Consider the following 12,196-nt stretch of genomic DNA (forward strand, 5'->3'; position numbering starts at 1 on the left):
ATCTACCCAGGGTGTTGGGGGCTTCGAGTCTCATTAGGATGCACAGTGCCTTGGAACCCCGGAACACATTCTCTGTGCCATGTTCAGGAAACATGCACCTGAAGGGTATTCATGCCCCTTCTCCTTGTTGGTATCCACTACGGTCGTGTTGGCTCATAAGCATCGAGGACTCACTGCATGTCATGCTCTCAGTGCTTTCACTCATGGGGGTGTGTGTCAGCCTCCTGCCATGGCTAAGAAGCAGACACTCTTAGCACAGGGAATGGCAAGGAGGGCTGCAGAGGTCAAGTTACTTGCCCGAAAACTTGCAGCCTCTGATTATGGAAGCTGGCCTCAAACCCAGGTGGGTAATGAAGACTCCAAAGCTGCTAGCCGTGGCACTCTACTGCCCCAGATGATGTGGCAGTGACCTTCTGTTGAGGTAGACAACATCAGAGTACAAAGGAGAGAAAATGTGTTCTGACTCGGTCCACAGAGCTGAGCCCTTAAAGGCCATATATAACCCACGTGGAGAAGTCCCCAGTGCTCGGGGACTCTGCCTGGCCCAGCTCCACTTCTGCTGGTGGTCTTGATTTTGGGCGCTCAGCTGATTCTCAGTCGCTGGAGAGGCTCTGCAGGCAAAGCTGGACCTCAGGGATTTTTACTTACGCAGATTGTACTCTTTAGATAACAACACAATTAAAGAACACACACAACAAGCGAAAAGGAAAATTGTATGCTGATAGTCATGGTAACGCATTCAATGTACGCTGTATTTCTTTTCCGTTTAATAAATTGAATTAGCCCCATGTTCAGGAGAAGTTGTGATCGTAGGGAGGGTGAAGCCCATTTGCCAGTCAAATGTAAGTGATGAGCCTTTAAAATTCTTAACCCCCTTTTCCTTTAAAATATCAGCTTATTCCATGATGTATATGGATGTTGTTTCTCTTTTCTGAATATAATAGCTTTCACAGGCAGCTGATTGCCTTGTTATTTAGTAAATTGTAATGACATCCTAGACTAAGGAAAATAAGATACGGATCTTTGTTTTTGATCATCCTAGATATTACCTCACTGGGCAGGTGGAGATGTTTCTCAAGGAATTACAATTTCTGTTTTTTCCTTTGTTTGTTTGACATAGAATCTTACTCCGTTACCAAGGCTGGAGTGTAGTGGTCAGTCACGGCTTACTGCAGTCTTGACCTCCTGGGCTCAAGTGATCCCCCCACCTCACCCTCCCGAGTAGCTGACACTACAAGCGTATGCCACCATGCCTAGCTATTTTTTTTTTGTTTTCTGTAGAGACATGGCTTTACTATATTGCCCAGGCTGGTCTGAAACTCCTGGACTCAAGTGATCCTCCTGTTGCAGCCTCCCACAGTGCTAGGATTATGGAAATGAGCCACCACACCTGGCCCAGTTTCTATTTTTAAATGTGTGGTGGTTCTCCATAAGAAAATGAGTGAGAGAAATCGTTACCACAAGGACCTCTCGACTGAAAGGAGAGGAAATGAGTAGATAAATGACCGCAATGGGTTGAATCAAGTCACTTCCCCTCCGGGAGGCGTGTGCCCACAGCATAGGACCACAGTGTGAAGGTGCACAGACAGATTTTGAGGGGTGTTAGGTGCCAGCACTCTTTGCACACTGCAGTCAAGATGAGGGAATGGGGAGGGCGGTGCCTGGCTGGTGAACAGCTGGCTGTGGAGCACTGCCAGCTTGCCCGCTCACAGCCTCTTGGCACTAGTAATGGAAATGGTTGCACAAGGCAACCAATGAGAGATACTTTGAATTTTCCATCTGCCACACAGAGAAGGTGAGAGAGGCTTGCAAATGTAATAGCATCCGGTCCTATTGTTACTTGGGCATGGAAAGTTGAGGTTTTCCTTTTGATTGAGTTCTGTGAAGTCAGCATGAATTGGCCTTCGGTTCCCTGCCTCCAGACCCTATTCTGCCTCAGTACGATGTCCCTAGAGTTGTCAAATCCATAGAGACAGAAAACAGAAGTGTGATTACCAGGGGCTGGGGGAGGGGGATGGAGGTTTTAGCATTTCATGGGGACAGAGTTTCACTTTGGGGAGAGGAACAAGTTCTGGACATGGATGGTGGTGATGGCTGTACAACAATGTGAATGTACCAAATGCCACAGAATTGTACACTGAGAAATCATTAAAACAGTAAATTGTATATTGTAGGTGTTTTACCACATACAACAATAGTTATTCTTTTTCAAATGGCAAGAAGCCATTCAAGGATTTTGGAGTTGTGTTTTGGAAAGCTCCTGTGCAGATGAGGTAGAAAGCCTGTGGTGAGTAGACACAAATGTGGGTTTTCACATAAGTGTTTGGATAAGTGCATCTCCCCTAGCTCCAACAGGATCACACACCCCATCAGGGAAGAGAGCTGTCTCTCGTGCCCCCCAAGCACCTGGGTCCTGAGGACTTAGGCCCAGTGTCATGGGCAAGTTTGAGTGGGGTCAGGAGCGCCTTGCACCATGCCTGCTCTCCTGAAGCGGTTTCTGCACCACTTCTGCACGGTGGACCTTTCATCTCCATGGCATAGTCGACACAAGAATACAGGGAAATTCTCACTTTCTCCTTTCTAGAGGATTCCTTAGAGGGTAGACTGTAAGAGCAAGACTTTAATATTTCAGATTATTGACAGCGACAACATCAACAGAAACTTATTGCCTTATTGTTGAATGAATAAGGCAAAATGAATCCATTTTTCATGTGAGTTATTTAAAAGAAGCATACTTTTCTATTCTTATTTGTGAAGGATTTGAAAACTGAAACTCTTTCCCAGTCTTTATATCATTTGCACTTTTATGTTGGTCTTGTGTAGAGGAGAAGCTGGTACCTTAGAAAGAATTCACAGCAATAAAAATGGTAGGATAAGCTAAAAAAAAATAATTGGCTGGGTACAGTGGCTCTTCCTGTGAGCTCAGTACTTTGAGAAGCTAAGGCAAGAGGATTGCTTAAGGAAGAAGTTTGAGATCAGCTTAGGCAATAAAGGAAGACTTTGTCTCTACAAAACATAAAAAAAATTACCGGGCATGGTGGCATGCACCTATAGTCCCAGCTATTTGGGAGGCTGAGTCTGGTGAATCATTTGAGCTCAGAAGGTTGAGGCTGCTATGATTGCTCAACTCTACCCCAGCCTACATCACAGAACAAGACCCTGTCTCAAAACAATAATAATAATCTGTATTTAAGTTTTAAAATTAATAGCACTAAAGTACTTTAACAAAATTTTCTTTATGCATTGTGTTTTAGAAAGAGCCATGTGTTTAAATGTCCTCCATTATTTTTTAAAATGTTGATTTAAAATTGTGTGATACAGTAACTTTAAAATCTTGTTTTAAATTCAGGTTGTTTTGGTACTCAGCTTTAATGACTATATATATCCAGAGAGAAGTTCATGCTTGCCCAATTTTTTTGTTTGTTTTTTTTTGTTCTTTTTTTTGAGATGGAGTCTGGCTTTGTTGCCCACGCTGGAGTGTAATGGTGCAATGTAGGCTCACTGCAACCTCCACTTCTGGGTTCAAGCGATTCTCTTGCTTCAGAATCCCAAGTAACTGGGATTACAGGATGCGCTACTACAAATGCTTGGCTATTTTTAAAAAAATTAGAGCCTTTCTTTTATCTCATCTACCAGTTGTATTAAGGTTAAAATTGAAGTTTAGCTCATAAATATAGTCTTCTGTGATACTGATCAGTAGTTGTTGCCAACTAATGAAGTGGTGTGACATTTTAGCATTTTTAACTAATGAATTCAAGTTCTGTAGAAGCTCTTCAGGTGGAATACTTTTATACTGATTGAATATTGTTTTTATGTGTGGAGGTGTGTGTATGTATTCATGAGATCTGTAGTTTCCTTTTTTTTTTTTTTTGAGACGGAGTCTCGCTCTGTCGCCCAGGCTGGAGTGCAGTGGCCGGACCTCAGCTCACTGCAAGCTCCGCCTCCCGCGTTCACGCCATTCTCCTGCCTCAGCCTCCTGAGTAGCTGGGACTACAGGCGCCCGCCACCTCGCCCGGCTAGTTTTTTGTATTTCGTAATAGAGACGGGGTTTCACCGGATTAGCCAGGATGGTCTCGATCTCCTGACCTCGTGATCCACCCGTCTCGGCCTCCCAAAGTGCTGCGATTACAGGCTTGAGCCACCGCGCCCGGCCAAGATCTGTAATTTTCTTGTCTGGCTTTTGTCTAGTTTTGGGATCAGGGAAGTGCTGATGTAAAATGAGTTTAGAGGTGTTCCCTCCAGTTTCCTGAAAAGTCTATTCAGAATTGGCATTTTTTTTTTTTCTTGGGAAGTTGGTCGAGGCCATCTGATCCTAGATGTGGGAAGGTTTTTAACTACAAATTCAATTCCTTTCATAGGCAGAAGGCTATTCAGGTTATTCGTGTCTTCTTAAGGGAGTTTTATATCTTTAAAGAATTATCTCATTTCATCTAAATGGTCAAATGTGTTACGATTAATCCTGTAATAATTAAGTTTTTATCTTTTTATTGATGTTGGTATCTGTAGTGATGTCCTCTCTCTCCCTGCTAATATTGGTACATTTGGATCTTCTTTATTTTTTGGTCAGCTTAGCTAGAAGTCTAGTAATTTAATTTCTCTTTTCAAAGAACTCACTTCTGGTTTATTTGGTTTTCTGTATTCTACTTTCTATTTCATTGATTTTCTCTCTATTATTTCCTTCCTTTTATTTGTTTTGGGTTTAATTTGCTCTTTTACTTCACTTTCTTGGGGTAAAAGCTTAAATCACTGAACTTTGTTTAAGGTGTTTAAAGTGTCAACTTAGATCACGTATTTGAGACCTTATTGTTTAACATATCACTCAATGCTATCAGTTTTCCTCTAAACAGTGTTTTAGCTACATCTCAGAAATTTTGATAGTTTTTGATTCTCTACAAAATACTACCAGTTTCCCTTTGTGATTTCATCTTTGACACATGCCTTACATAGAAGTGCAGCATCCAAATGTTTCTGGCTTTCCAAATTCCTTTCTGTTATTAATGTCCATTTTAATTCTGTCATCATTATAGAAGGTATTCTGTCTGATTTTAAGTATTTTATATTTTTGAGAATTCTTTTCTAATTGTTGTATCAGTTTTTCATAGAGGAGTTTTAATCTTTTTTCTATATTTGTGTTTCTCCATTCAGTTCTATTGGTTTTTGCTTTATTCATTTTGAATAAATGTATCTGCTATTTGGTGTTTTTTAGGATTATATTTAGGATTATAAATAGTCTTATTGATGAACTGACATATTTGCGATTATCTCACCTGTTAGGTGCTGCAGATATCTGTTGCCTTACTTTGAATGGCTTTAGTTGTTTGGAAAAAATGACTATGTTGATTCTTTTGTGTAACAATTGATATAGTAAGGACATTAGGTTGTGATATTATTAAAATAGACATGATCCTATGACGATTTAAAATAAAAGTTTAGACAAACCATCATACCTTGTATGGATTTACATGTTCCTGATGTGCTAGTCAGCATAAGTTAAAGGTGGTAAGGACTCCTGGTATTTTTTATTCTTTCTGACAACTAGTCCTCTCATAATTGGCTCTATGACGACCTCCATTAATCCATGCGGTCCCTGTCGTTAATTGAGGATGCTGTTTTCATATGGCACATTGCTGTTGATCAGCTGTGTTCAGCAGCTTTCTTTTGTCCCAATCCCTTTTTAAGTAGCGCTACAGCTGTCCCTCAGCCGCAGGCTTCTTCAGTGTCTGGTGGAGGACGTTGTGTGATTATTTCCTCTTCTCAGCAGGATGAGGAATGATTGAAATGTTTTCTGCAGAGTACAGCGGTTTTGCAGAAAACACCAAAAGCACAGTCCTTGTGTATTTGCTGCTTTGGAATAAAAATATGATTCAGCAAGGCCCTGCTGTGGGGCGGGCCTTCCTTGTGCCCTGTCCAGATCCCAGGTCTAGTTACCTCCTGGGCCTGCTACCTGCCCTTCTCCATGTTTCATAAAGAGGCCCAGTAGACAAAGCAACAGTGCCTCCCAGTGCACTCCTCTTCTGTTCCTTTGAGAAATGCATCACTCAGCCCCCAACAGCTTTTTTGATTTTTTGGTTTGCTTTATTTTGTGCAGGGATATGTTGGAGCTGACAATCCCTTTTAGACAGTCTGTCCTAGGTCCAAAATTCCTCAAAAGAGGCAGCCTGAGAGTGTGCTGCCACACAGCTGGAGGGACCATCCCTGGAAAAAGGCTTTGTGGTGGAGGCCTCACTCCTCACCACACTCCTTCCCTCCTCCTCCCTAGGAGCTGAGAAACCGATTGTCAGAAACAAGGCATCCCCTTTGCCCAGGCCACCAAATTGGGGTCCGCATCGTTCAAGATTAAGATGAGCTGCCACGAGGAGTTCGTCAGCTTGTTTACCCATGTCATGCTGGGAGATGACCCCGATGTGCAGCGTGGCAAGCCAGACCCCAACATCTTCCTAGCTTGTGCACGAGGTTCTCTCCCCCTCCTGCTATGGAGAAGGTAAGCGGGTACTGGTGACCCGGGCGGCGTTCCACGACCACATTCCGCCACATAATATCAATGTAGTGTTTGCCAAATGTGAAAAGATGTGGTTTGTGCTATTGAAGGCCACTTTGCAGTGCTCCCTAGAACTTGGGTATGTGGGCAGGGAGGTGGTCTGGTTGTAAGATTTTATGAGGAATCTTGGCCACACCTAAGTCACCAGGCCAGGGAGACTCAGCCAGAATCCACTGTGTCTCGGACAGTCTGAGAAGGTTATAGTACCAAAACAAGGCCTATTCAGACATTTTCCAGGGAAGCGGCGATTCTATCTGATGTGGGACTTAAAACAGTCTTACTGTGAAGGTTCTAGCGTTAAGGTATAAGTGTAAATCACAAAAACTGACGTCCCCTCCCCAACTGCATATAGAGTGCTCATCGTTTGCTGCAGAGTTTTTGCTTATGTAGTGACATTGGGTTTTTATGGCCAACTGGGTTTTTTGCACTTCCATCTATTTCTCCATTGGAAAGTGACAGCTGGTGGGCTTATATTCTATAACACCTCCTGTCCTGCACTGCAGCTCTTGGCTCCCTCTTGTTATATGAGCCTCCTTCTCAGGTGACCTGGGCAGAGGGTTTAGAGAGCTGATCGCTCATAGTGGCTGGCCAGGCCTGGCTCCAAATTCCTCTGACAGCTCTATTACTGCTGAGATGGAGTCCTTGGCCTGAATGATTTGCAGGTGCACATTCTAGAATTACAGCAAGGCACCCTTGAAAGGGGAGCTCTCACTGGTGATGTAAGTGTAAGCAGCTGAGGAGGGCATCGGTTGGGGAGTCCCTGCAAATGCCTCCTTCCGTTGGGTTCCTGTGTGTATGGATTTCAGTAATTTATGAAGAGGAACATTTTAGTGAGAGGTCTTTTTAATACTTCACCTCTCACTGCTAACCAGTGACACCAATCACAAGCCCAGGGAAATTACTCAGAAACCTCCTTCCCAATAAAGCTGGGGTAGTCCTAAAGACCTGGGTTTTTTTTTTTTTTTTTTGCATAGGGTCCAACTTAGTACCTAAAACCAATAGAGGCAGCTAGTACTTGTGCCTCAGTATGCAGACCTCTGATTCTCTGAAGCCAAGTTGGCATTCAACGATTCACTTCAATTCTGACGCTGACACCTAGGGTCAGCCTAGACCCTACAAGTTAACTCCTCAGTCTCACAAGACACCCAGTGAAGATGCCCATCACACGTTCCAGGGGCGACCTACCTGTACTTCTGATTGACTGACTATAAATTGGGAATTCTTGGCCAGGCGTGGTGGCTCATACCTGTAATGCCAGCACATTGTGAGTTGAGGTGGGCAGATCACCTGAGGTCAGGAGTTTAAGACCAGGGTGGTCAACATAGTGAAACCCTGTCTGTATTAAAAATACCAAAATTAACCAGCATGGTGGTGATCATCTGTAATCCCAGTTCCTTGGGAGGCTGATGCAGGAGAATCACTTGAACCCTAGAGGTAGTTGCAGGAGCTGAGGAAATACAAACTCCTGCACTCCAGATCTGGTGATAGAGCTTGTGATTGTCTCTAAAAAAAAAAAAATAAATAAAAAAAAAAAAAAAAAAAAAAAATTCAGGGGTTCTGTAATCCCTTCCCTTCTAGATCTGATAATCCCCTGGCCATGACTGGAGCAGAGCTCAGGAAAACACTCTTTGATACACTTGCTGGTTTGTTGTGAAGGGTACAACTCAGGGACAGCCAAATGGCAGCAAAGCAATGGGCAAGGTACGGCATATAGGTGCAGTGCTCCCCTGCCCTCTCTGGGCACCTGACTGTCCCAGCACCTCCATGTGCTCACCAAACACAAAGCCCCCAGACCCCTGATGTATGAGTTTTTATGGAGGTTTTTTACATAGGCATTAGTGATGCCTTCACTAACCATGGCTCTTTGAAGTCAATCCATGCCACTACTCCCTTCCTGGAGATGAAGAGAGAGCTGAAAGTTCCAATTTTGTTTGTTTGTTTGTTTTGAGATGGAATCTTGTTCTGTTACCCAGGCTGGAGTGCAGTGGTGTGATCTTGGCTCATGGCAATCTCTGCCTCCCAGGTTCAAGTGATTCTTCTGTCCCCAGCCTCCTGAGTAACTGGGATTACAGGCGCCTGCCACCTCACCCATATAATTTTTGTATTTTTAGTAAAGGTGGTCTCGTCATGTTGGCCAGGCTGTTCTGAAACTGACTTCAGGTGATCAAACCCAATTGGCCTCCCAAAGTGCTGAAATTACAGGCGTGGGCCACTGCGCCTGGCCCCAGTGTTCTAATAACATGTTTGGTCTTTCCACCTCTAGACCCTGTCCTTAAGCTATCCTGGGTGCACCACATGCATCCATTAGGTTGAAAATGGCCCATTAATCATTCGGAAATTCCAAGTGGTTTAGGAGCTCTGTGTCATGAACTGAGGACAAAAACTGAGTGTGTAGTTTTTGTGATGGCATAGCTATAAACAGTCATTGAAAGACAGTGAGGCATTCTCAGTGGGGCAACACACATACCTGTGCTGATTTAAATTTCATTCTTGATTTAAGTCTCCTTATTGAATTCAACTTGACTACAATTGCTTGACGTGGGACATGCCTGAGACCTCCCAGTCAGAGAGTCAAGGCTGAGCCTCCAGGTGCAGCTGGAACAGGTCCCAGTGGGAACATGTATCTGCTTCTTATGTCTGGACATGTGTATGTCTACATGCTTGGCATCCTGTTACAAATTCCACTGAAATTTTCCCTCAGAATTTCCCCTCATGAAAGAATTATCCCATAGCTTCAGGCTGTAAAGGCTTCCTCTCAGAAACACCATTTTTTTTTTGTTGTTTAACCTTGAGTTATAGTTCCCATACATGAGGTCCCGGAGTTGATCGCGGTATGTTGGCACTTGCATTCAGCACTGTACTTACGAACTGATAAAGACACGGTAAAATATTTGCCTTCGTAATTCGAGCTGTTCCTGTAACTAAAGTAATAAAACTAAAATTCAAGTACAGGCAGTCTTTGTTTTGCAATGCTAGTATGTTAATGGAAATACGGTGTTCCACGTGGGGTTTTTTGGTTTTCATTTTGTTTTTCAGATAGGGTCCCCCTTTGTTGCCCAGGCCATAGGCAGTAGTGGGACAATCATAGCTCACTGCAGCTTCCAACTCCTGGGCTTCAGCATTTCTTCTGCCTCTGCCTCCTGAGTAGCTGGGACCACGGGCACATACCACTATGCACAGCCAGGTGTGGCAGCTCACACCTGTAATCCCAGCAGTTTGTGATGCTGAGGCAGGAGGATGCTAGAGAACTGGAGTTTGAGACCAGCCAGGGCAACATAGTGAGACCCTGTCTCCACAAAAAATTAGCCATGTTTTAAAATGTTTATGGAAGCAGTGTGTATGTGGAAACTACATGCTGCCATTGCATGGGACCAGTTATGGTGAATCCCACAAAGCAAGGGCCCTCATGAGCAGAACTTTCTCTCACAAGGTACCCTGCAAAAAGAGGCCCACAGAATGAACTGTTTTAACATCTGGTTGTTCTCATTAACAATGTTTGTTTTAGACTTGTCATAGAAAAATGAGCAATTGCATATTTTAAAAGTTATTTAGCTTTCAGAAACTACTAAACATTACCCTTAATATTATCTACATTTACTTACAGAAGTATTTATCTTGCAGAAATGAAACCTTTCCTCTCTTATTTCTTAGAGACAGTGACACATTTTGGGTTTTCCTCCTCTGATGTGCATATTGTAATACTGAAGAAGATTTTCCCAAGCTCCTGCCAGGGAAGCAGCCCTTGTTTTGTACTTGGCATTTGTGTCAGGAATACAGGAGGCAGTGACTAGAAGGCGCATGGATGATCTTGGAGTTCTTCAGTCAAGCCCTGCTGCTTCCTCTTGGCTGCAGTGTGGGTGTGAGCTCACGGGCAGCATGCTTCCAGAGTTCAAGGGCATTCCATTACATCAGCAGTCACTGAAGAGATTTCTGAATCTCTTAGGGGATTGCCTTAGGGAATTTATTATGCCATAGCTGTCACCAGGTTAATTAAGTGTAGTAGTAGTGGTAGTCATGGGAAAGGAGTCAAAAACAAGTAGGATCAAAGGGTTATTAATTATGTTAAATATTAATTCCCATCTTACTAGGAGAAAGTTTACAACAGAGCTGACATTAAAAAATCAAGTTTTCACTAAGAATATTTTCTAAGCTATTCATTTATCATTATTTTGTTCTAAAAAAAATAAAACAATTATGCAGAGAGGGATGGCTGGCAAGATGGCCAAATAGAAACAGCTGCAGTCTGCAGCTCCCAGCAAGATCGACACAGAAGGCAAGTGATTACTGCATTTCTAACTGAGATACCCGCCTCATCTCACTGGGACTGCTAAGACAGTGAGTGCAGCTCACAAAGGGTGAGTAGAAGCAGGGTAGGGTGGCCCCTCACCTGGGAAATGCAGGGGGTCTGGGAACTCCCTCCCCTACCCAAGGGAAACTGGGAGAGACTGTGCTGTGAGGAATGGTGCACTCTGGCCTAAATACTATGCTTTTCCCACGGTCTTAGCAACCCACAGACCAGGAGATTCCCTTGGGTGCCTATGCCACTGGGGCCCTGGGTTTAAAGCACAAAATTGGGCATCCATTTGGGCAGACACTGAGCTAGCAGAAGGAGTTATTTTTCATAACCTCTGTGGCACTTGAAACACCAGCAAGACAGAACTGTTCACTCCCCTGGAAAGGGGTCTGAAACCAGGGAGCCAAGTGGTCTAGCTCAGCAGATCCCACCCCCATGGAGCCCAGCAAGCTAAGATCCGCTGGCTTGAAATTCTCACTACTAACACAGCAGTCTCAAGTTGACCTTGAACACTTGAGCTTGGTGAGGCGAGGGGTGTTTGCCATTTGTGAGGCTTGAGTAGGCGGTTTTACCCTCATGGTGTAAACAAAGCCACTGAAAAGTTCCAACTGGGTGGAGCCCACTGCAGCTCAGCAAAGCCACTGCAGTCAGACTTCCTCTCTAGATTCCTTCTCTCTGGGCAGGGCATTTCTGAGAAAAGGGCAGCAGCCCCATTCAGGGGCTTATGGATAAAATCCCCATCTCGCTGGGACAGAGCAACTGGGAGAATGGGTGGCTGTGGACACACCTTCAGCCAACTTAAATGTCGCTGCCTGCCAGCTCTGAAGACAGCAGCGGATGTCCCAGGAGTGCTCGAGCTCTACTAGGGGACAGACTGCCTTCTCAAGTGGGTCCCTCTCCCCCGTGCCTCCTGATGGGGACACACCTCCCAGCAGGGGTCAACTGACACCTCATACAGAAGAGCTCCAGCTGGCATTGGCAGGTGCCCCTCTGGGGTGAAGCACTCAGGAATGAACAGGCAGCGATTTTTGCTGTTCTGCAGTCTCCGCTAGTGATACCCAGGCAAACAGGGTCTAGAATGGACCTCCAGCAAACACCAGCAGACCTGCAGCAGAGGGGACTGTCTGTTAGAAGGAAAACTAACTAACAGACAAAAATAGCATCAACATCAACAAAAAGGACATCCACTCAGAAACCCCATCCAAAGGAGCCACCAAAATCAAAGACTAAAGGTAGATAAATCCAGGAAGATGAGAAAAAAACAGCGCAAAACGGCTGAATATTCCAAAAACAAGAACACTACTACTTCTCCAAAGGATCACAACTCCTTGTCCGCGAAGGAACAAAATTTGGCAGAGAATGAG

The 12,196-nt window shown here is 44.2% G+C and overlaps 1 long non-coding RNA gene across 5 annotated transcripts in view; it reads left to right on the plus strand.

Moving 5' to 3' along the window:
* The window catches only part of LOC116272363, a 99,202-nt gene that overhangs the window by 50,954 nt on the left and 36,052 nt on the right, over window positions 1-12,196 (plus strand). For all 5 annotated transcript variants that reach the window (XR_004181074.1, XR_004181072.1, XR_004181075.1 and 2 more), the window contains one exon: window positions 6,260-6,481. This is a non-coding gene — a long non-coding RNA (uncharacterized LOC116272363). The remainder of the gene's footprint in view (window positions 1-6,259; window positions 6,482-12,196) is intronic.

The sequence above is a fragment of the Papio anubis genome, chromosome Y (genome assembly GCF_008728515.1).
Source record: "Papio anubis isolate 15944 chromosome Y, Panubis1.0, whole genome shotgun sequence".
Lineage (NCBI taxonomy): Eukaryota > Metazoa > Chordata > Mammalia > Primates > Cercopithecidae > Papio > Papio anubis.